A 24852-nucleotide genomic window follows, 5' to 3' on the forward strand; every position below is an offset into this window, starting at 1 on the left:
AGGTTTGACCTTGTTATCAACATGGAGTAACATTCAGACATTTGAGTGATTTTAAAAAAAAAGTTTCCAAACCTTCAACAATGCCTTGGGGTTAATTTTCCAACTGAAAAAAAGGTCTTTTTGATTTGACGGGAGTGAGCATTTCTAATTTTTGTGAGGAGAAGTATTTTCTTCTTTTTCTCAGTGTCTCAAGGCTTTTCTATCCAATACTAGCACCATTAGAATTTAGAAAAGGCTAGCAGCAACTAGCAACTATTTTAAGGTACATTGACGAAAATGTGTCCCGAGACACACAACATGGCTCATTCGCTGTCAGTCACCTCACTCCCTTCTATAATTAGTGGTTGATGCCACAAACCCATACAAGTTGCCAAATCCACGTGTAAATGCTATGTCCCTATTCATGTTACTTTATTTTGTTCTGCTTACAAGTAATCAACTTTCTGTATGAGTCAACGGAATTGTGTGTTGATGTAAACTGATGTATATATGCGTGTAGTCTGGGCTCTTAGCATCCTGTGTTATACCCAGGCAAGTTCAGGTTTACCCCTAGTCAGTTTCTACATTGGGCAACATGATGTATTTTGCAAGCAAATATTCTTGCAAAGCATTTGACGCTAACCAGTATTTTGTAGCATAGACCTTGAATTTATAAAAATGTCAGGTCCAACTTTTCTTTTAGTGTAGTGCATTGTTTGTAGCAAGTAAATCAAATAAACGGCCTTTTGTGCAAAAGATGCGTGACCATTATATCTAGAGCTTTTACCCCACGGAAGTGTAAATATGACAACAAACGTGCAATGAAAACAGTAGTTGAAGAGGGTGAATGAATGAATGAAGGAAGATCCAAATCACAGAGAATGTCTTCTTATTTTGTAACTCATTTTGTAACGTTGCGATTTTTTAGTCTGCTGAGAAAAAAATAAACCTGGAATCGTGGTGGATCATCATCCTAGATTCACTAAAATCTACCCCAAGTTAAATGGTTACGTTTTCAGGAATGCTTGCTGGAACTCATCTAAGATTTGTCTAAAACAGCATGTTTATGCTTATTTTCATGTAGTCACAGTTGTGCTATTTGGCAGAAAGGATATTGCTTTCCTAATTAGTAAAAGGAAGGAAGGATGGAAAGAAGGAAAAAAGGAAGGAAGTGGAAAGAAAGGAAGGAAGGGAGGGGGGATGGAGGAAGAAGGGAGAGAGGGAGAAGAGAAGAAAGGCATCTAAAGAAGAGGGCCTCTGTGTGATGCTTTAACCTGTCCGATGCAGCATAAGATTGAGGTGATAAAAAGAAATCTGGCTTTTTACTACATGGGGAGAATGAAGAAGGAAACCTAATCATATATGCAAAATATAGCTCAGTTGAAATCCATTTATATCCTTGTAAAATAATGACTTATTGAAAGAACAGCATGTTGTCTTGGAACACAGGGAAATAATTTCCAAATTGAAAATTAGTTATGTTAGAAGTGTGCCCACATGGTCATTGAACAGTTCTGAATCCTTATTTCAAGAGCAGCGATGAAGACATTAACAAAGCAGTTAACACTACTAGATCTTAATTAAGCTCAATGTTGAAGAGAATGACAGTCCTACCATCTGTGATCCTGATGATTTTCTATATTTGTGATTTAAATTTTTCTTCTTTTAATTTTTTGTAGACTCCACGAACTTGAGAGCTCTATTTTTACTCTTGCAAGAAATATAATTTTCTTTTAATTTATAAAACTTCAATGTCTCAATTTTAAATACATAGAGATTGAGTCATCAGATTTAATCTGGCTCTTCCATGCCTTCCTCACCCCATTAGGATGCAGGGTTTTTGAATGTGTGGATCGTATTTTGTTCGTTGTTACAGCCTCAGTGCCCAGCACAGATCAGACAATGTTTGTATAATAAATAAATGATTAGAAAGTGCATGTTACCCATCTTGGCATAGGCGTATATATCACTTCCCTGGGTGCCACCGCATGGAGTCTTTGGCAAGACTTTGCCTCTGCTGTTTTCCTGTGTCAGCTGAGCTCCCCTTCCTTGTTTCCCTATAGAAGCTGCGTACAGCACTGACTTTAGACCACTGGCTTAAGTAATTGGGGATCACGGCTTTTGTCACCTCCAGGTCAGCAAAGTAGAACCTGAAGTTCATTTCTGTATTCATAAGTATATATAGAAAGTATCATGTAGTAGAAAGGAGGAGAAAAAGTCAATGTGGGAGGGGACAGTGGGGAGTTCCTTGAGGGAAAAAATATTGCAGCTATAAGAAATGTGATATAAGCACCAAAGTTCATCAAATCAGTTACAAAAATTGTGAAATGTAAGCCCCAGTTCTGTTTGTCCTGCTGTAACGTAAAACTCACAAAAATCTTTATCAAAATAGACAGCAAAAACAAGGAGCAGTGAAAGAAGTGAGGCAGGTCTCGCCAGCACCCCAAGGTTGTGTAAAACATCTGAGTTCTAGAACACTTCGTTTCCCAGTCAAGCACAGTCTCCCCCAACCCCTCTGCCTGGACGTGTCAGTGGCTGGACCCTGTGTCTCTGACTGGTGGCTTCAGGGCCTGTGCCCTGCTCTGGGCCCCTTTTTGTTCCCACCTGCTTCTCTCATATACTCTCTGGCCTCTTGTTTCCTAAATCCTTTAGGCAGGCTTATTCTCCCTGTTATCTCTGGGAGCAGAAAAAAGCAGGGTACAAGGAGCTAGAAGACAGAGTCGAATTCAATGAGTCTGGCTGTGTGTTAATCAGCCTGTGTTCTCCTTGGGGAAAAATTACAAAGTTGCCCATTTAGCTTTCTTGACCAGTTATCAAGCTATTCATTTACTCAAATGGTATACAGTCATGTGTCACTTAACAACAGAATGCGTTCTCAGAGATGCGTCATTAGGTGACTTCGTCATTATGTGAACATAGAATGTGCTTACACAAGCCTAGAGGGGACAGCCTACTACACACCCAGGCTCTGTGGTACTAATCTTATGGGACCACTGACGTATATGTGGTCTGTTGTTGACTGAAATGTTGTTATGCAGCACATGACGGTATTAGTTTGCTAGGGCTGCCATAACAAAAGACTTCAGGCTGGGTGGCTTACACGATAGAAATTTATTTCTCACAATTCTGAAGGCTGGAAGTCCAATATCAAGATGTCGAAGGTTTGACTTCTCCAGAGTCCTCTCTTCTTGGGTTGTAGATGGCTGCCTTCTCCCTGTGTCCTCACATGGTCTTTCCCTTTTGTGTGCATTCCTGGTGTCTCTGTGTGTCCAGAGTTCCTTGTCCGATAAGAACAGCAGTCAGATTGGGTGAGACCCCATTCTGATGGCCTCGCTGGTCACCTCTTTAAAGGCCTCATCTCAGATGCAGTCATGTGCTGAGGTACTGAGTGTTAGGGCTTCGACATATGAATTTTGGGGTGACACAGTTCAGTGCACAGCATAGCAAGTTGTATCCACAGAAATGATTTGCTAGTAATGACTGTAGAGAGAAACAGGAATTGAGTTATGATTCCTGAAAAATCGATGACCTCATGTTCATAAAAATGTATTCCATCAATGAGTCTTAACCTGCAGGAGTGAGGCATTGTGGCGTATAAAAGAATACTTCCCACTTTCTATCCCAAAGGAAAACAGTTACACATTGTGAACAGTAAATCTTCATCAAATAGAACCTTTTTAATTTGGAATCTATAATCCTTCAAACAGGGCATAGGCTAATAGCTGCTTTTGTACAGTCTTTCTTTTTAAAGTGGGTATTAAATCAATTATCAGTGTAACAAGTGGTTCTCAACCGGGGCAACTTTGCCTCCTTTGGACATTTGACATTATGTAGGGGCATTTTTGATTTTCACAAGTTGTGGGGTAGCTAATGGTATCAAGTAGGTAGAGGACAGGGATGTTGTTAAACATCCTATAATACACAGGACAGCCCCTGCAATGAAGAATTATTTGACCCAAATTATCAATAGCGCCGAGACTGAGAAACCCTTAAGTAAACAAATTGCTTTGGAGAGGACTTTGAAGGCCTTTATTTATATCCAGACAATTGATATTTTTTATGTAATCATGAAAACACTTCCTCTTATCTTTCTCATGATAACCGCTAGGTAACAGTTTCTTAGCCTGGTTAAAAATAGACAACTGCCACACGTTTAAAATGATCTAAAATGTTCAGTGATTTGAACTGTCCTATCTTCTGATTTGTCTGAATTGGCGGCTTTATTGCATCATCAGGACCTAGCATTCTTTCGGTAGAGGTACTACTGAGATTTCACTATGGAAAGTTGAATACAGGATGTTGTACATTGTGGTAGCTCCAGGCTGGGTGCTGTACATTGATCTGCTTTTCAAGGTGAAGTGAAAAGTACTAGGTAAAATTACACAGAAGATAAAGAATATTAAGTGGGCATACCATTGGCCTGGTGTAATGAGGCTCTGCTAGGCCTTGTCACCTGTCCCCATGCCTACATGCATGGGCCCATTGATGGTGAACGTGTGAGCCACAAGTGTGTGTTTTCATTGTAACCAGCTCATCCTAATAGCAAAGAGCAAATTTCTTCAGGGGAAATCTCTGGGGGAAAAGGGAGTGCCTTCTTTGATGAGAGGCCCCTCTTTTCACTAAATAAAACTTCTAATTATCCTCAGGATTTCTTCTAACCACCCCCGTCCCCCCACACACACCCCTAGGTGAAAATGCTTGCAGTAACAGTTCAAGCTAGAAAGTGTATTTCCAGCTCTTCCTTCTCTCCTCAATTCAAGAACAGTATATCCAACTGTTGATTATCCAAGTGTCCTCCAGAAAACTCAAACTCAATATATTTGAAAGTAAAATGACCCAGGGACCCTCACTATCCTCCATTTCCTCAGTGATCCTTGGCACAGACCAAGAAGTCATCCTAATTGCTTCCTCTCCCTCAGCCTAACCACTCTGTTGCCATCTGGTGTCAAGTGCATTCTTCCTCCTTCCTTTGTTGCCATCCCTAGGACAGCATCCTAAGTCAAGCCCTCGTGCACTTTTGCCTGAAAGACTGCTAGTCTCATACTTGGGGTCTTTATTTTACTGTCATCCTCTTCCTGTCATCCACAGATTAATTTTCTAAACTTTCATCATGATACTTCTTTGCTTACAGCAGTAACTTTTGATTGCCTACAAAAGGTCTAAATTCCAAATGATCTTGAGCTACAGCCCCCCAACTTCCTATCCTTGTGAATTTCCCTTATCATCCACTGTTCTCTGCATTTTAGGTGTAAAGAACTACTAACTATATCTATTTTTTGCCTGGAGTTCCTTTCTCTCCCCATTTTGTGATGAACCCCAGCTCATCCTGCAGATCTTTTTCATTAAACCTTTCCTAATTCCCTGTTTCCAAATGGAAGTTTCTCCTTTGGTGAGCACTTGTTCCTCTTCTGATACGACTGTCATAGCATTATCATAATGAACCCCAATTATTTATATCTTTTCTATATTTCCTCTTCTTTAAGAATGGCGTGATGGAAACAGCTGTTTTAGAAGAATAATTTGGCAGTGGCATGCAACATGCATTGGAATGGAAAAGACTGAAACCCTAGCCTAGTAGAAGCAAGCCGTGTAAAATGTGGACAGGGATAATTTTGTTACACTTACGAAACACAGAAATATGTGATTACAAGTGTGAGAACTTGGAACTTGGAGAAGAGTATAGAACTAGGAACCTAACATAGTCTGGGCATTTGGAAAATGTTTCCCTCGGGATGGTGAGGCCTGAAGATGAGTAACATGGTCCGTAAAGAGCCCTGTGAATAAAGTCCTGATGGGAATGTTAATGAAACTCAAAGGATAAGCTGTCTGAAATATAATGAGAGAGGGAAGAGGGTGGCAAAAATAAAGCGGAGAAGGTAGGCAGAGACAGTGCTCCTTTTTAAAAGTGAATTGACCAAATAATTAGTCCTTTCCTTTTGGAGAGAAACATTAAATGATTATTTAATTTAATTTATTCGTTGGAAATGTAATTTAAGAACATTTTCTTAGTGTCTTATTTATCACTGAGGATTTTAAAACATAGAAATAAACGGTAGGTAATGTTTTCTAACTGAAGTCAAAAAAAGGTTAATTTTCCAATTTATTGCCAACTGCTAAGGATTAATAAAAACAGTCATAAATATTAACCTTTGTCCTTCTGCTTCAGTTCAGCATTCACCCATCACCTAATCATACAGCCTTTCCTTTGTCAAAAGGAGTGGAATGAGACTATTTAGAATACTTAGAGTGTTTACTGCCAGTGACAAACAGTAGACTCTATACCGTCACGATGACCTTCATGTGTTAGTCCCATTTCTACATCCAATTAGAGACATTAAATTGCTTAACCACCCTTGGAAGAATTTTTTTTTTGTTTTTTTTGTGGCTTTGCTCTTGCATTGGATGAGATTATGAACTTGCTACAAAGGGAAAGCTTCTATTATTACCTTTTATTTTACTTTGTGAACTGTGATAAGTGAAGTAGTGAATTCTGACAAAGTATTCTAGCCTTAGAATAGCACCTTGCTATAAACAGGTTATGTATTAATACAGAAGGTCTGAAAGACGCAAAGACAAAAAGGAGTGGTGGACAGTCAATCTACTGACAACCATTGAAACAAGAGTGATAACTTTGGACTTGATCCATAACACCCTGTTTTCTACCGCCCTAAGAGGAAGGAAGGCTGCTCCAGCAAAGATGATAGTTTTGCCAGTAGTAATAAAGAGTGGTACTCTACAGAGAAGTTTGATGAGCAGGAAGTTGTAGGTGTCCAGGGGAAAGATAATCAGCTTCCCAGACAAGATGGAATGTGTTCTGAATTTCGAAAGATGGTCAGGGCTTCGTGTATGTGGTTCTCGGTAGTACATGGTGTTACTCATCCTTTAGGCCTCATTATCCCCAGGGAAACATTTCCCAGATGCCTAGACTATGTTAGGTACCTGTTTATATAGTCTTATTGCACCATTAGCCTCTTGTTAGCAATTCTCCCATTTATAATCACATCTTTTTATATTTGTTGGCCTAAGAGCCTCCTTCCACATTCAGTTATGGGAACAAGGGAACAGGGTCGAAGCCTGTGTTTTGCTGTCTAGTGCTTTGTACAGGGCCTGGTGCATAACAGGCATTCAATCAATTCTTGTGAAATTCATTTTTCTAATAGGAATGAGAAAGTAATCAGAAACAGTAAGTAAATGTGTTCCTTTTGGAGAAACATATCAAATTCATTCCTGCACCTTCCAAACTTGTACCTCAAGCCCTGACCACTCTTCCTATTTAAACTTGTGTCATACTCAGTGTCTGAAATTTTTATCAGGGTGTTCTCATGGCCAAAATTGAACTCATTGTCTTACTCTTAAAATCTGTTCATTTTCTTCTATTCCTTAATTAGAAGGCCTAATTGATTACTACCCAGTTATAAAAACTAGAAACATGGGGGTCACCTTAGTTACCTCCCTTTATCTCAGTTCCCTCCCTCATCACCAAGTTCTCTTTCATCTGATGTTAAATTCTTATAGCAGTCACGTCCATTCTGTCTTAACTAGTATTCCCCATTAATGTTATCTCCTATAAGAGCCTCTTAACTGGTCTGCACATCATTGGTTACCATATCATTCACTAAGAAGGACTTTGTCTGTGTTTGTTGGTTTTCGTTGCTATGGTGGTATTTACTTTTCTGCAATTCTAATAAATTACACCAAAACCCTTTGGGTGGTAGATGCTCAGTTCCAAAGTTTTATAGTTGACCCCAAGTATAAAAATACAAGTTTTGTCTTTGTCGTATTTCTTTCTGAATAATGTTTGAGTCAGAAAATGATGAATTTCCTAATTTGCATGATTAAAACATTTAAAATTCCCCTAAAATGTCTTGGAATCCAAGCTTATGATTGTATGAGAATTCACAGTAAACCAGCTCCCAAAACACGAAGGCTCAGCTTATTATAATTTGTGAGGGATTACCGTAAATATGTGGCATTTAGTCATTGATTTTTAATCCAGGAAAAAGTTAGAAAAAAATGATATATATGTTTAGCTACAGAAGTCTCAAAGTCTGTTGAACATTAAAAACTATTCAACTTGCCTTATGATGGATATACAATTTTCCTAAATTTGCAATTGTCCTTCTTGTTCCTGCCACCATGACTGAAAATATATGCTCCTGTTTGTGCTGTTATTTCTGAACAATGTATACTGGTATCCAGAGTAAGATGAGTCATGTGATACTGGTGTTACCATGGTACTTCCTCATGTATATAACAAGAACATCAGGAATACCAGCAAGCTTTCTGTTCTCTTTCAGTTCCTCCTTTCTTTTCTTCCTTCCCTCCCTCCCTCCCTTGCTTCCTTCCTTCCCTCTCCTTGCCTTCCGTCCTTCCTTCTTTTCTATTTAAGGAATCCAGTGGCTACAAGACTAAGAGTAAGTAGCACATCCAGTTTTCTCTCTCTGTTTCTTGCGGCAGGAGTCCTCCTCTGCTAGTAAGGGAGTTCTTGGTCATTTTGACTTGCAAGGGATTTTGCTTCTCCCTGATGTTTCTTTTTTGTCAGTAAAGTTTTCTTTCCCCTGAGGGAAAAATAATTTGAATCTTAAGGCTGATAGATGCCATGAGTCCAGTATGATGAGTCCTGTGGAAGCAGAGCATTCCAGCCCTGGGGTTACTGTTGTCTCTGATTCCAGTGTATATTCAAAATCACCTCAAAACAAGAGTAGGAATATGAAAGTTAAACTTCACATCACTGGTAACTTTTAAAGCTAAATTGCTATTTTTGGCTATACCGCACTAGTCTCTCCATGTCAACCCAGATTTAAGTTTACTACAGGGATGATTGGGGTAAGTTACCCAGGGGCTAATGAGGTTTATACAGACCCATTCATCTTTCCAGGCTATTGAAAAATTTTACATGTACTGTGACTAAGAAGATACTGTAAAAGAACAGTTCAATAGAGTTGTACCATCCAAGCAGGTAATAATGCAAATTCAAATATACGTTCTAAGCAAAATGAGAGAGAGAGAGGAGAGAGAGAAATGGTAATTTAATAGGGCTATGCTACTTTCTCCACCTGCCGCCAAATTGAATGGGTCAGTGTCCACTAGTGAGTGTGAGGTAGGAGATGTGATTTTCTACTCTCTCCTCATCTCAGTTCCCACGGGCCTGCCATAGTGTGATTATCCTGCCTTACATCTGGGTGATTTAAGGGATTCTCCATTGTAATATTGACTATACTAGATTTTTGGCACAAAAGCTGATGTTAGAACTTAACCTAAGTAAAATATGACCCCACTGAAGTTTGTGTTACTGTACCATCAAAAGATGTATCTATGTTGATAGACATCCTTATATTCAATTTGAGAAGGAACTCTGATGTTGATAGTAAGTGTAATTAGCCTCATTTTCCGAGTTAAACAGGTATTAAGGTTGCATGCACACCAGGAAAAAACTATCATACGAGAAATCTCTATATGCATTGTCATCCCAGTTCATGATCCAGCTCGGCTATATTTTTCTATTCAACTTTCTGTAAATATGAATTCCATATCATGCACATGGAACTGTAAAGATATAAAGATGGATCACACAAAGAGCCTACCCTCATGGAGCTTACAATCTAGAGAGAGATGACAAGTACTAAACATAATTGTTCCACAAGATCCAGATATCAATAAATTGTTTCATTCATTTATTCATTCACTCATGAATTCACTCATTCAACAAATATCTACTGAACAGGAACTGAGTTCACACCTCTCAGCTAGGATTGAAAAACTGGGTGAGACAAATTCTCAGCCTTCAGAAAGGTCACAGTCTAACTTCTCAGGCAAAAATACAAACAAAAAATTAGATGATAGCCACATAAGGGCTTTAATTGTCCTCTATGTTGTCGAGGGAAGCTCTTACAAATGAGGTCATGCAAGAGGACGAGGTATTCTCCTGAAAGGCAGTGCATAAAAGGCGGCACCTGTCACCTGGCAGAGAATGAACTCACATTACGTTGCACTTTGTAGTTTACAAACTAGTTTTAGTATATTGTCTCCTTTGATTCTCACATCAACTGATAAGAAAACTGAGACCCCGAGAGTTCAAGGTCTTACTCAGTGCCATAGAGTTACTTAAATGCTAGAATTACGGCCCAAGCCCCAGTCATCTGTCTCTAAATTCTGTACAGACACCATAAGGGAAGCAGCAGTAGAAGCCTTTGGCAGCTCTGAGAAGGGAGAGTTTACTTCCAATTGAGTGACATCATAGAAAGCTTCATGGGCCAAATGGCTTTTGGTCCTGAAGTTTGCATTTAGTTATACAGAGTTAAGGATCTGGCAGAGACATGGATGTGGGAAAATAAGTGAGCATTTATAGGAAAAAAAATGAGTTTGGTCAAAGCTTAATTAACCCCGAGAGGTAATCATGGGAAATAAAATTGGAAAAGGAGAGTGAAACTATATTTTTAGGTCATGAAAACCAAGCGAAAGAATATTCCCTAAACCAAGGTGAGCTATGGAAGATGTTTGAACAGGACAGTCCAGTGACTTTAACTTTGCTTAGGAAAGAATGAAATGGCATCAATGAAGACATAGCTGGAGCAGCAGGAGTAAGGAGACTAGTGGGGGAAGTTAGAGCAATAATCTACTCTAGAGGTAATAAGGTGGTCATTAACACAAGAGGATGGATCTCAGTATTAATTTTTGTTATTCTTTTTGTACATTCTGTATAAAAATTTATTGGGAAAAGTAGTTTTAAGAGAACAGATCATTAGAGCCTAATGTGGAGTGGGCATGATCGTAATAGAATGGACGGGAGGGAGAATATGGAGGAAGGATTGGCAAGACTTGAAAAGTTGTGTAGGAAAGAAAAAGAGGATGCTGTTTCCATGATGATCCCTGGACACGACAATTAATCCTGGATTTCTAGCAGAAGCGCTGCATAGTTAACAGAAATAGGGACTAGGAAGAGGGGCAGCAGTTTTGAGAGTGAAGATAATGACTTATTGATGGATAAAGTGATTTTGAGGATTTGCCAGGACAAATAGATGGAGATGAGTAAACAAACATCAAACAAAGAGTAAGAAGAGGTCAGAGTTGGAGATATGAAAACCGAACAGGGCCAGGCAAAGATCCTTGGGTATGTCTACATTTGTGCATTAGACTTAAATTTAACAAAGCCTAATATTTTTCAAAGTCACAATCAATTCCTTTTTTATTTCTTTGTTTCCAATTCAGAACCTTATTTTCACCTTGCAATATATTGTGCAAACCTCTAAATGCACCTTGAATAGAAGATAAATAATTTACAGAAAAATCCAAAATACATCAGCCTTTGTTCCTAAATATTTTATTGCTCAGATCACTCAAACCTTGGCTAACTTGTAAGATCCATAAATTGCAGGTGCTTTGTGAAACGGCATTCATTTTTAAACTGACCGTTAATTTCAAATCAAATTTTCATATTGAATCCTGAAACTTTTTGTAACCAACAATTGCTTACAAAAAGTAAATATTAGCAAGACACAGATGATCCAGTACTGATCTGTTCTATTATTACATTCTCAGCAATAAATATTAAATGAGAATGTTTAAGTGGCACAATTGCCAGACATCAGCCAAAATTGACCTAATGGTTAGAGATTTGTTGACTATGGTTAGACTTCCATAATTTTGGAATTATAGAAGAGAACAGAGAAGGAACAACAACAAACAATGTCCCATTACCCAGCCACGGGAAAGAAGTACGCTGATGGCCACACAGAGAATTAACTATGAAATTGTGTTCTATCATTTTCTGTTGTGTGTTGCTTGTAAAAAAAATGTTAAAATAGCTTTTAACCAAACATTTCTTACTGGAACTTCAATAGGCACACTGTTGTTTTGTTTGGCTGGATGTGAGTATTTGTGTGTCATTCCCTTTTAGTAATTCTGAAAGCAGTTTTATCAGTAGTTAGATACATTATTTTCCCAGAAGCCTGGGTATTTTATTGAGGCTGTTTCAAATGCATTCAATGTCCTCTCTAATGGATTTGTTTATCTTTTTCCCAAAGCTCTCTTTTCTCTTAGCCAGGGAATTTACTTTTCATTTGCCTTATAATGTGAGGACCTCACTGCTGTAACCTCTAGTTTATGACACTTTGGTGTTCCGTACATACTTTTAATATGATACATACCATCTATAACTTGTACATAAAAATCTATGAAGAATTTATTGCTTAAGATCTCTTTTATAGAGAATTGTTACAAAAGAGGCATAGTCAATACTTTAAAATAACAATTAGGAATTAAAAAGGAGTGAAGTAGATCCGTTTATCCATCGCACAGACTTCATATACAATATTCGCAAAAACTGGAATTTCTCTTGGAAGTTGAAATATTTCATATATGTATCATATAAATATGGAAATATAATTTTATCAGAGTTTCTTATAATGGCTTTTGGCTGTAAATCCACTGACCTGAATTATTCTGTGGGTAGATACTAAGTATGTCAAAACAGCTGGCATAGAGAATGGAAAAAGCACTACACCCTTTAGCTTGCAAATAAATGTGAATGTCTTACTTCTGACTTTGGTGAATCTGAGATGAATCAAATGTTTACTCTGACCAATTTAAAACATCTGGATCATTCTAACTTTGGGAACATATTGCTTTATATGCAATGAATGCCTGAAAATTGGTAGAATTTTAGATTTCTTTTCTTGATAAATGACACTGCCTTAATTTTTGCGGTACTCAATGGTTCACAAGTGCTTAGCCATCACCCTTTTCTTCTTATCTAGTTAAAATCTTCTACCTTTTATCTAGCACATGTATAACTCTTAGAAGAGCAAACATCTGGCTTATTGTCAACAGTTCTCAAACACACCTTCTAGGTTTCACTATGAGACTGTAATCTCCCATTAAAAAAATCCAGGCTTACAAGTCTATACTTTGATATTGAACAACTCCTAGTTTTCTAGTTATTATTTGCTCAAAACAGCTCCAAGAAGCTCTTATTGGGCTCTCTGTGGTTCTCTGATAAATTGGCTCTAGATTGAGACTGACATGAAAATAGAGTTTGTGGTTGAAAGACAGAAAACAGTCGTGAGCAAAATAATTCTCCTTAGAGAGGTAAACAAATATAAGCTATACCAAGAAAAAGTAGTCAGAGTTGTCGTTTTCCCTGAAAACTGTGAAAGAGTTGACCAAAACAAAAGACTGGGAAGATTAACAATGCCTTCAGATTCAGGGCTCGCTGTCCCATTGAATTAAGACAATTTTTGTATTGTCTAGACATTCTCACAAAGTAAGGATCCAGATGGAAAAAGGAATGAACTCTGTTGACTATGTCATTTATCTCATCACACTGATGACCTCTCATTTATGTATTTCTCAATATTTGAACCTGCGCTGGCCAATAGAAATGTTACGTAAGCCACATCTGTAATTTAAAATTTTCTGGTACCACAATTAAAAGTAAAAAGAAATGTGTAAAATTAATTTCAGTAACATATTTTAGTTAACCCACTATATAAAAATATTATTGTTTCAATCTGTAATCAATATATAAAATTATTAATGAGATATTTAAAATTCTTTCCTCATTCTAAGTCTTTGAAATCGGGTATGTATTTTATATACATATCAATTGGAGTGCTAACTTTTCATTAATCATACTTGATCTGTATTTAGATTTCATACATTCTACAACTGGAAGTATAGATTCACGTACTCAAATTGTTCCAAATATGCTTAAAAGGTTTCCAATAACTGAATCAATTATTGGTTTTAAAATTTAAATATTAATTACTAAAAATTAAATAAGACTAAAAATTTAGTTCTTCAGTCTCACTAGGCCCCTTTCAAGTCTCCATAGTCTCCTGTGGCTGGTGGCTGCCATATTGAACACTCCATGTCTAGATTGTCTAGTTTTCTCAGACGGCCACTCATGGACTGTGTTGTCTTGGGCAAGTTGATTTCTCTTTTTGTGCCTTAGTTTCCTCATGTGCAAAATGGATATACTGATAGTACCTGCATCAGAAGGTTATTATGAGGATTAAATGAAATGATACTGATGATACATATAAAACACTTAGCACAGTGCCTGGTACATAATGAGCCCTCAACAAATAGTAGCCTTTACTGTTATTGTTGTGTTTTTAATCATGTATTTGCTTTTATAATTTGTAACATTATCAACTCTGAGTGTCTGGCAGGAACAAACTTCACATCTTTTGTGTTTGTAAAGCAGACAGATGTTGGACCAAATGCAGAGATGTAATTCTTCCTTCTCCAGATCTGTACATCTAACTGCCTAGATATCCTACTGTCCAAGTGTCAGCCTGGCTAGCCTGAACTTACCTTTCTTCTTGAATCAGTGATCCTGAACCGAACTCATGTATTTCTCTTCCATTTACCTAACTTAGAACCTTAGAGTCATCACTGAATCCTCTCTCTCATCACCCTTGTCAGTCACCATCAAGTCTCTCAGGATTTTCAGTGTAAAAACTCATACTTTCCTACCTTATCATTTCCACCGCCACTGCCCCCAACTCTTGCCAGGACAGCTGCAATGATCTCCTATTTAATGAGCCTGAGTTTCCATCACATTGTGATCTAACCATCACATTGGGGCCTGTTGTATGCTGCTGCTGAACTGATCTTCTGAAAGTGATATTTTTATCATATAATTCCACTGTTCAAATCCTTTCCTCATTGCCCATTACTTCTGGAATAAACCCATGTCCTCTGTGAAGCTTTTTTGGACAACTTCTATGCCTGTGATAGGAGGTCCAAATGGTAACGCTCTTCCTAGAGTCACTGTGTCCTCCACTCAGAGTTCTACCGTAGCCTTAGAGCATTATTCCACATACAGGGGTAAGTGGACTCTTAACTCCACAAAGACACATTCCATTTTGTTGCTAGTTTTGTTTTTTGGGGTTTTGGTTTCTTTCTTTCTTTTGTGTCTTGGTATCTCCATAATGCAGCACGGTGGTTTCCTGATAAATTCTTATTTTTTGTATGAGCTAGCAAATGGTACTTGTGTATTTGGCATTCAAGGCCTCCAAACTTAGCTTCAGTCTACTTTTCCAGTCCTATCTTCTGCTTCTCATCCACCTAGTTTATCTGTAGACAAACTGGCTTGTAGCTGTCGCACAGATGTGTCTTCTATGTTTCCATCTCCATGCCTTGCCTCACCATCCCCTCTCGTGAAGTATCCCACTCTTCTCTTGACCTGCACAAATTCTGCTCTTTTTTCAAGATCCGGTTCATCCCTCTGCTGTGATGACAGCCACAGAGCATCATGCACTCCACCATGTTGCAGAGTCAGGATTGTGTGACCTAATGAAAGGAGGCCAGGCTTGGGGCCCAAGCAGATCTGTGCATTTTCCTGACCAAGTTTCCTGACCAAGAGGCTCATTTCTGAGCCTCACATTCTTTCTCTATGTAATTAGAGTAACAAAACCTAAGTTTCAGCGTTGTCTGGAGTGTTAAGAATAGTGTATGTACTGGCATTCACTGAGGGTTCAGATAGAGTATGTGTGCTCTGTTATTTCAGTACAATCATAGGGCATCTAATCATGCAGCTTTTAAAATATCTTTTATTGTAAGATTTCATTGTCATTTGTATCACTCTACAATAAATGGTTTGTCCCAATACATTTCTGGGCTACAACTAGCACTTAGTTGCATTGTGGGCACAATACACAAACAGATTTATATGTGTATATTTATAGATATCAAAGAGAGAGAGGTGTTTTCATTGCCTCTTGATCCCCACAAGAAAGCACCATTCTATGAGGAAGTTGAGAATGTCTCTATTTTATCCATGAAGAACTAAGATTTGGAGACTGAGTTCCTCCCAGATCAGTCCAGATATTAAAGTGATAGAGGCAGGAAATTCAAACGATGTTTACACGTCTTTCCAAAATCTGTTCAGTTTTATTCTTTGCCACATTTCACATCTGTGAGATTCTCTGCCTAGGTCGATATATGCTAACCACCTGTCTATTTTGATCTACATGCAGTTGCGCCCAGGTTCAGGGATTGTGGGAGGGTGGGCGGCAGATAACTGTAGGAAGGATTCTGCGTAGCATGGAAGGCAAATGAAGGATACCTCTAACAAGAGAACCATGGCATTTTTTCTTAGGCCACTCAGCATTGCTGTCAGGAATGACAAATGACACTTGAATTCCTTTTTCCTGAAAAAGAGTAAAAATAATCCATTGGTAGATACGATTAATACATATATATAATATATAACAAGTCTTTGCTACAGGCAATAGCGTTCTGACTAGAAATGTCCTAAACTGTAGATTATTTTTCCCCCAAAGCTCTCTAGCATCAGCAAAGTTAAAGGTTGACTGAATTTCACATCTGGACCATAATACAGCAACAGTCATGCCAAAATATAGGAAATTGCTCATGAAAGACACAGAATAAAGAAAACCTTGTATAAATTATCTTAGGCTTAATCTTACACACATAGAAAATCCCCCATAACTAATAGAGGGGTAGGGAGATATATGCACAGAACATTCCAGAGATAGCAGGTTAAGACTTCTCATTGAGGAGTTCCAAGTTAGACCAAAATGAGTCCTTATATTTTGGTAAAGGACCAGGATAACTTACTAATAAATGAAATGATCATTTACTTATTGCTTTATACTCATTCTGCATTCAATTTGCATGATGATCAAGACAAAGATTGCCAGTACAAAGTAACAACTTCTCATTGCTTAAGTTTAGGTTAATTATTAATATTTTTCCATGGATCAATACCCCTTAGAAGCAAGAGATATAGCTGAGCTCTTTGGCTCCATGTTTGCTGGGTGAGAAGAGCCATGGGCCAGACCTGCTGGAGCTTTGTCGTGGGCTGCAGGCCCTTAATTCTTCTTTGTTCTTCTCTGCGAAATTCTTCCTCCACCCAAATGCTCGGCAGCTTGCCCCAAGGCGGGCGTAGATGTGGGTGTTTCAGTGTAGCAGAGGGGACAATCCTTCTAATGGTCTTTAATTCTTAACTTTCAATTCTTCTTCAATTGAAACATGAGCTGTTTGTTATATTCCCTGAAATGAAATGGGAGTAAGCAAAAGGAATACGAGGCAACCTTTATAAATTCCTGACTTCGGGGTAACAAAAGTGATTAAAAATAAATAAAGTGTGAAGTATTGCATTTAATGTAAAAGATGAGATATATTAATATCCCCCTTGAAAACGTTCTTTGAAGTTTTTTCAAAAGAATCACAATTAAGGCGTTGGTACATATTTTGAGTTTTAAAGCATCCTACAAAAATCCGTCGCAGAAAGATAAAGCCTCCTTCTCCTCCTCTTCCCCCTCTCAATGAAACTCTCTTGTGTTCAGAGATTGGGTCTGATTTACCTTTGTATTCCCTGTGCTGCTAACCCAAGAACTTTGCAAAAACAAATACCAAGCAATTGTTACTTCATGAGTGAGTAGATGAATTAAGGTGTGCTATTTCACAGAGAACTCTGTTACTTTGAATAGATGAGCCTGGTGTCTTTAAGTAAAAGAATAGAGGATACTTTCAAGATGCTTGGAGTAGTGTTAATAATTTTTAATAAAATTTTGAAACATGGCCTTTGTTATAGGATGAATTTTGTCCTGCCCCCAAATTCATATGTTAAAGTCCTAATCCTAGTACCTCAAAATGTAACTGTATTTGGAGGTAAGATCTTTAAAAATGGTTAAGTTAAAATGAGTTCTTTAGGTTGGTCCCTAATCCAGTATGACTAGTGTCTTTATAAGAAGAAGAAATTTGGATACACAAAGACACCAGACATACACAAGCACAAAGGGAAGACTATGTGAACACACAGCAAGAAGGCAGCCATCTGCAAGCCGAGGAGAGAAAAACCACACCTGCTGACTTGGACTTTCAGTCTCGAGAATGTGATCAAATAAATCTCTGTTTAAGTCACCCAATCTATTGTGTTTTGTTATGACAGCCTCAGCAAACTAATACAACATTTTTTTGTTGCTACCTTTGAGAGCCCTCTCTTAAAATGATGGTAAGGGAATAGGAGAGTGTAAAACCCCAAGAACAGAGGGAGGGGTGAGAGAGGGGACAACTAGGCATGACCGAGGAGTATTTTAGAAAATGGACAGCAGAGAAAGAAATTATCAAAGTTGAGAAAGCTAATTACAAAGTACCAGGAGAGGAGGTGTCAGGAAATACAAAAATTCCCTTTGTGGAAATCTGGAAAGACTTGGGAATTGAGGAACCAAGTACAAGTATGCTTAAAAAGAGATGAAGATATAAAATCTACATACAAAGTCGACTCTTCCAATATTCTCTTCTCATCCCTCATAGATAGGAGACCATTTCCACTCTATCCTCATCACAAGATTGGAAATTTCTTCCTTGAAAAAAATTAAAGAGTAGGGATTCAGACTTGGAGATACCAGGAACAGTGGAAGGTGGGAGATTAAAAAGAAGTCTAGTAATTGAATGGTGAAGTCCTGTCTTCTCTAGTAGCACTTAGGGATAAGAATTCTGTCATTCAGTCTTACGATGCCTATGCAAGAGGTTGAAAAATCCTTCTCTAGGAAAATGGAATCACGACCCAGAGAAAAGACCTACAGAAACTGGCATTATGTGTTTGTCAAGTGAAAAGGGCAAGATTCTTTATTGCCGATTCTCTACAGTGAATCCTGAGACTCTGCAAGCCCACTTAAGTCACGCAGAGCTCCTCCCAGCAGCATTTTAGCGCCTTCCTCTTTAATGTGAATGAACAACCAAGACCCCACAAACCATTAAGGAAACTCTCTAACATAAAGTCTAAAACAAACAAATAAAAACAGTAATAATTAGGAAGAAATAGAAACAATTTAAGAAACAGATGTTTCAGAAAAAATATAACATTCTCAGAGAGAGAAAAAATTATTACATTTATAAAACAAAATGATACCATATAAAATTAACAAGGAAGAACAAAAAAGAGTTTTTAAAATTTAAAACAGTGATAGGTAAAATTTAAAATTTCAATAGAAGAGCTGAAAGATAAAGTTCTAGAAATCTATCAATAAGTAAAACAAAGAGATAAAGAGATGAACAACAGAAGTTAAGAAAGTTATGAGAAAGAATTCCATGACTAAGATCTGACTACTAAGAGTTTGAGAAAAGAAAAAAGAAAGAGAAAATAAAGGGAATGAGCTTATCAAAGAAATAACACAAAACTTTCCTCAAATTGAAGAACGTTTTTCTTTTTTATAAAGCCCCATGAATACTCAGCACAATGAAGAGACCTATACAAAAGACACATCTAGACATTTCAGACTACCAGATATGAACAGAAGGTCCTAAAAGCTTTTAGAGATGAAGGAAAGACCCGCAAACTACATTTCTGATAAGAGTTCATGTAGTATTGATTTATTCTCTCAAAGGCACATCAATGCCTAGAAGACAATGGAGCAGTGCAGTGAAAATTCTAAGTGAAAATGATTTGTAACCTGCAATTCCAAACCCAGCTAAATCATCAATCAAATATAAGGGAACTGTTGAAATAATTGATGTGTTCGATCCAGGCAGAAAGTATTTTATAAAGCGCTTCTTAAAATTGTTTTGGAGAGTTCTGGAAGAATTAGTGACGATGCCACATAAAATTAAGCAAATAAAAAAGGAGGCAATTTATAACTCCAGAAAAAACAAATGGTTGTTCAATGCATGAAACATAATCATGGTACACTATTTGGCTTATAAGTAAACATTACTTCCCAGGGTTGATAGCATAAAACTGAATATCCATTTAACCAACAATTGTTATGTAACTCTATTGGAAGGATAGAAGACGGGGAGTAGGGAAGTGAGATGGTGAGTGTGAAATACTCATCATCTCTAATGGGAAGTCAGTTAGAAGTATGGGGTTAAATATCAGAAGAAAGGAATAAAAGAGTTTCAGAGACTCATAGTGAGAAGGGTGGCACAAAGGACCCAAGTTTCTTGTTCTAAGCTTGTGTAGTACAATTTTAGAGAATAATTTAGTTAAATAATTCCTTTGTAAATTTAAAAGAAACCAAAGCAACCAGATTTCCAAATATTATAAATGTCCTATGTTTATTAGCTTGATCACAGTTAAGGATCTTGGAATGGGATTGTTCAATATTTGAATGGAATATTCCATTTCTCCTTTAATACTTGATAGATTTAACATTGTCACTTAGCATAGAGCAGGGACTAGTGGTACTCTTTATTGGCAGAGATGAAGCTGGCTTACCCCTGACCTTTCAGGAGAGAGGAGATATGAACACCTGGCCAGTCAGACCAGCAGATTCATTGCTGGTTGATGAGTGAAGTTGCGGACATTGAAGGCAGTTGTGTTGTTTATGTATTAGGTTATCCTACTGTAGCTCTCACTCTAAAGATGATTTATAACTAGTACTATATTCATAGAGTCTTCTCACGAGTAAGCAGGATACATAAAATCATCAGGACAAAAAGAAGTCACTATATCACTGCGAGTTGTTGAATTCACCCTTAGATGAGATAAACCTCTTTACGAAGAGTAAAATAAAACCTATGATTTCCGTACCACTGTTGACCCTACTTGAGTGAAATGGTAGCGTAAAGAAGGTGTTTTTCTGTGCAGGGCTTTGCCGGATACATCTGACTCCTTTACAGTCAGACCTTCACCCTCAGAATTAGCATGACCCGGGCTGTTCTTTGCAGGTTTAGAATTCCCTTTGCTTCAACAGCATCTGGAAAAATTTTTGACCTTCAGCATGGTTGGCAGAATACATGCTCTGAGCGCTCCTTGATTCGACAGAAAAGTTCTGTGCTTGGTCCAAAGGAAGGGATCTCCAGCGAGAGTTTATTTGGCTTAGTGGACTGCCGGGCTTCCTGAAAGACAGGTGTATCGGGAATGGAGTAAACAAAAAGAATCTCCCAACATTCAGACCTTTCCCTCTGGAGCAGCACAATTCCATGGCTGAGCAGCAACAGCCAATGTCCTCATGCTGTTCCCTCTCTCTTTTCTGTTAGTTGAGAAAACCAGTAGCTACAAGAGCAACTTCAGCAGAGCTGAATGTAAATGGAGTCAATAGGGAGAGACAAATAGCCCAGTGAGAAGCTCGGATATTTCAATGTAATACCCCAGAGTTCCACACCATGAGCCTAATGTTCCAGCGTAGAGTTCACCTCTCACTTGCCTCCTTGCAGCTCTGCCCACCTCATTCACTCTCTTGCATTATTCATGTACGTATCTCCCTCCCCCATGGAACCACAAGTTCCTGCGAAGGTGGGGCCTGTGCATTACCTCGATCTTGCTTTTCTCCCACTGCTTAGTACACAGCTTTGCACATCGTGGACCCTCGCAAAAGAGATGTTAAATCACATTTTCCAATTGCTGTAATATGTTGTAAAACACACTTCACTTGGTATAAACTCCTTATGATCGCAACCTATGTCTCTCACCTGCATTTCCGGAATGTGTGTCTGTGATCTGGTGCACTGGTGAAGGGGCCAGGGTTTGGACTCAGTATCTGAGTTAAAAACCCAGGCCCCCGCTTACTAGCTATTTGTCCTTGGGTTCTTAGACTTTCACCATCTTAAAACCACAATGGTAATGTCAAACTTTGTGAAGACTAAATGAGATAATATCTGCATTGCACACATTAATATGCTGACATATATTAAACTTACAGTATTAGCTGTTATCACTATTATTAGCATTATCCATTATTACTATAATTAGTTTCCTCGTTTCTAAATGAAAATGATAATGCCAAACTCACAGGGCTATTGTGAGGATTAAGAGAATTAGTATATATACACTATCTATCTATGCATATATATATATGTATGCATACACACATCTATGTGTATTATACACATATACATGTATATGCACACACATACATATAATAGTACCTAACACATATAACACTCATGTTAGCTGTTATTGCTGTTAGTATCACTATGAGTAGTAACTATTATGGTTTTCTCTTCTATCTAAAGTGAGGATGGTAATGCTGAGCTCATGAGGTTGTTGTGAGGATTTAAAAAGTTTTATTTTAAAGCCTTGGAACTGTGCCTTGTTTATGGTAAGCACTATAAAAATGTTTGCTTTTATTATTTCTACTGATAGTAATAAAAACAGAGATTGTATAGTATAGCAAGCCTGTAATATAGCATATGCTCAGTAAATTGTTAATTCACTTTTATGTTCGTTTCCTAGTGCTTTGATAGTACTAACAGAATGAATATTAATGGCAACACATGCTTTCTTGATTATATTAATTACCTTTCTACACAGTGGGTTAAAAATTCTAGGATGGCAGGGGTGGGCCGCGTGGCTGAGTGGTTAAGTTCGTGCCCTCCGCTGCTGCGGCCGAGGGTTTCACTGGTTCGAATCCTGGGCACGGACATGGCACCGCCCATCAGACCACGCTGAGGCAGCGTCCCACGTGCCACGACTAGAAGGACCCACAGCTAAAAATACAAACTATGTACCGGGGGGCTTTGGGAGAAAAAGGAAAAATAAAATCTTTAAAAAAACCCAAAATTCTAGGATGGCAAAACATCTTGGCCCAGAAGCCTGCCCTCAGCAAAAAGACAAGATGTGAGTGAGAAAATATGCCTACAGGAACCGTGAGGGTGGCATTTTGCCTACTATGTATAGCGATTTGCCAATTTCCCTTTCCCCAACTGTGACAGTGAACTGATGCTAGTTGAACAACCTGCATAATGCTTCAGGGGCACATCCGTCTTCTGAGGCTGCAGGCTTGCGAATGAGACAGGATGCATTCTTGATTCCATCTGCTGTCATTTATCTGCCAATACAGATAGCAGGCCTCTCCGGGGCTGTTTGGAGCCAAAAGGACAGACTAGATTTTAGCAACTCAAAGGAAACCACTTCAGAGCATTAAAGGTGGAAAACGCCTTATGATGCCTTCAATCCAAAGAAATGAATATCCAAAATCTGAAACATTAGGCCCCACAGAGCAATGGCCCTTAATAACAGAAGAAAAAGAATACTTCCGACCTTTACAGACTGAACTTGTTTTAAGGAGCTTGAAGAAAACTTTTATCACATTTATCTTCCACTTTTAATTAAAGTACGTATTTTCTAGAATGATAAAACTTTAGTGTCATTCAAGTTGCAGAGGAAGGGAAAAGGAAATGATACCACCTGTTATATTCTTGGTGCTATGCTTGGTACGTGCCCTTTGTTGAAGAAGATGAATTTTGCATGGCGTTTGAATTAAAAATAACTATGGTCTTTTTTTTAAATTAACATTTTAAAAACCAGCAGATAGAACTATTTTCTCTGTACTCAGAGATTTCCACAGAGCATATATGGTTTGGAAATACAGGGTCAAGAAAGGAAAAAGAGGGAAACTTTTCAAATATCTGTGGTGTCCTTCATAATTTGTCTTCACTAGAATGGGATTACCTTAGATATGGAATGGGAAAAGGTGGGACACGCATAGAGTGTGAAAGCATGGAAATAGCCAGTTTCAAGACACTAAATCATTAAGACTTGTGTTTGTGTAGGTGTGTGGACTTTTGGTGGAGTGAGGAAAGGATTTTTGCCTTTAAACCTCATTTTAACCACTTGACCTATAATTTGGAATCTTCTCTTTCATACCCTATTTTTTTCTCTTGTTCTATGTATTCTGTTCTTGAGATGGTCTTCGTCATAATGTGCCTTTTCATAGGCAGTGTGTAAACAATGTGCAAAACTGAATCTTCACCTCAGGCATTGATCGCAAAGTCCTTTTTTGTTATCAAAATCCTTTTAAGGGGCTGGCCCCGTGGCCGAATGGTTAAGTTTGCGCGCTCTGCTGCAGGCGGCCCAGTGTTTCGTTGGTTTGAGTCCTGGGCGCGGACATGCCACTGCTCATCAGACCACGCTGAGGCAGCGTCCCACATGCCACAACTAGAAGAACCCACAACGAAGAATATACAACTATGTACTGGGGGGCTTTGGGGAGAAAAAGGAAATAATAAAATCTTTAAAAAAAAAAAATCCTTTTAAATGTGCCTCTTCAAACTCAATTTACATTCACTGAGATCAGTATATTTATTTCCATATGTAAGCCTTCTGATCTCTTAGGTTGACTTTTTCCCAAGTTCTCTTTTAACATCGGGAATTACCAATCTCCTAATCAACTAGTCTAGAAATTTCAGTCCTCATTACTCCTTCTTTACTCTCATTTCCAATATCCAGTCCAGCCTCAAGTTCTGTTAATCCTTCCTTCAAACTCTGCTTCCTTTGTCCTTCATTTTCTGGCATATTAACTTGACACAAGTCCTCATCTATTCATGCCTGAACTTAGACAACAGATACTAACTGGCATGTCTGCGTCTGGGCTCATTACATTGATCCTACCCACTGCTCCCAGATGACACAATGAACACCCTCATTTGATCCTGTCACTCTCTTTTAGGACTTTCCCAGCAGAGGTCAGAACTTACGCATTAACAGGGGTCAGGAAGGTAATGCAAATAGAGAAGACAGTGGTGATCCTGGCCAAAGCGGGAGTGCATCCTCATCTGCCTGGGCAGCTACTTCTAAGCTTCTAACAGTTGTTGCCAGGAGAAAACACAGGCCAGTATTGGCAGATTTTCTGATTTTTCAGGAGAATACAGAAACCAAGACAAAAAAAATGTTTTTCAATAAATATCTATTGAAGGCATACTGTGTTCTGAGCTTTATTCTATGTGATGGAGGAGATACAGCAGTGAATAAAACTGACAAAAATTCTACTGCCCTAATGCTTATATTCTTGTTGAGGGAAAAAGATAAGGAAAAATAATTTAAAGATAGATTGATAGATAGATAAATAGTTTTTGTGCTAAATACTATGAAGAAAAATGTATCTGGAAGAGATTAATGAGTATGTGTGCATGCTGTGGAATGTTAAGTAGAGTGGTTAGGAGAGATCTCATTGAAAA

At 38.1% G+C, this 24852-nt stretch overlaps 1 protein-coding gene across 25 annotated transcripts in view; it reads left to right on the forward strand.

Annotated features, from left to right (window-relative positions):
- Positions 1-24852, forward strand: part of PDE4D (phosphodiesterase 4D) — a 1371041-nt gene that overhangs the window by 987904 nt on the left and 358285 nt on the right.

This window comes from Equus caballus, chromosome 21 (genome assembly GCF_041296265.1).
Source record: "Equus caballus isolate H_3958 breed thoroughbred chromosome 21, TB-T2T, whole genome shotgun sequence".
In the NCBI taxonomy this organism is placed as follows: Eukaryota; Metazoa; Chordata; class Mammalia; order Perissodactyla; family Equidae; genus Equus; species Equus caballus.